The sequence below is a fragment of the Ovis aries genome, chromosome 16 (genome assembly GCF_016772045.2).
Source record: "Ovis aries strain OAR_USU_Benz2616 breed Rambouillet chromosome 16, ARS-UI_Ramb_v3.0, whole genome shotgun sequence".
NCBI classification, from domain to species: domain Eukaryota; kingdom Metazoa; phylum Chordata; class Mammalia; order Artiodactyla; family Bovidae; genus Ovis; species Ovis aries.
This window is the reverse complement of record NC_056069.1, coordinates 25,828,634-25,829,621: the sequence shown is the minus strand read 5'-3', so window position 1 is coordinate 25,829,621 and position 988 is coordinate 25,828,634. Positions and strand designations below refer to the sequence as shown.

The 988-nt window shown below is 45.1% G+C and overlaps 1 non-coding gene across 1 annotated transcript; it reads left to right on the top strand.

Moving 5' to 3' along the window:
* Positions 1–715: 715 nt before the first annotated feature.
* On the top strand, positions 716–787 carry TRNAS-GGA (transfer RNA serine (anticodon GGA)). Its single transcript has one exon. It is a non-coding gene; the product is annotated as a tRNA-Ser (tRNA).
* Positions 788–988: the final 201 nt, after the last annotated feature.

Here is a 988-nt window from a genome sequence, read left to right as displayed (position 1 = left end):
TTATGAAGCACTGTGAAGAATAAGGTAAACTTATGTCTATCACCATGTTGAGAGAATTCTGAGTCTCATTAAGAAGAGCATAGTTACTAAATAGTAAGAAAAACACTGGGAGAGCAGAATTGTGCCAAACTATGCCCCTATGGCACAAGAAATTTTTTGAATTTTTTTTTTTTTTAAGAAAACAGCAGATATTGAAGAAGCTGTGAAAACCCAGTAGAAGTTACCCTTTGGTAAGAAAATTTGCATTTATAAAAGATATCATCATTTGGTAAGGGTGTTGCCCTCACTGCACCAGGAAGAGGGAAGTGAAAGTGTTAGTCACTCAGCCATGTCTATCTCTTTGTGACTGCACGGATTGTAAGCCACAAGGCTCCTCGGTCCATGGAACTCTCCAAGCAGGAATCCTGGAGTGGGTAGCTATTCCCTTCTCCAGGGGGTCTTCCTGACCCAGGAATTGAACCAGGTCTCCTGCATTACAGGCAGATCCTCTACTGTCTAAGCCACCAAGGAAGCCCCAGGAAGAGGAGGTTGACTCTAAGTCTCTAAATAGCCACACTCTTGCTTTTACTGTGATTTTCCAGGTAACCTCCCCTAACTGGCCTCCCCTACCACCACCACCCCACGTCTTTCGTCTTTAGTTGGAGATGGTATTTAAGGTAGTGGCTTTCAGAGAGTTACTCAGCTTTCCTGGATATCTCCCACATATTTAGGAGCTTCCCTGGTGGCTCAGAGGTTAAAGCATCTGCCTGGAATGCAGGAGACCCAGGTTTGATCCCTGGGTCGGGAAGATCCCCCTGGAGAAGGAAATGGCAACCCACTCCAGTACTCTTGCCTGGAGAATCCCATGAAGGCAGGGGCCTACAGGCTATAGTCCATGGGGTCGCAAAGGGTTGGACACGACTGAGCGACTTCACTCTCACTTTCACACATTATTAAACTTGTATATGCTTCTCTCTTAATAGTCTATCATTTATTACAGGAAGGTCTC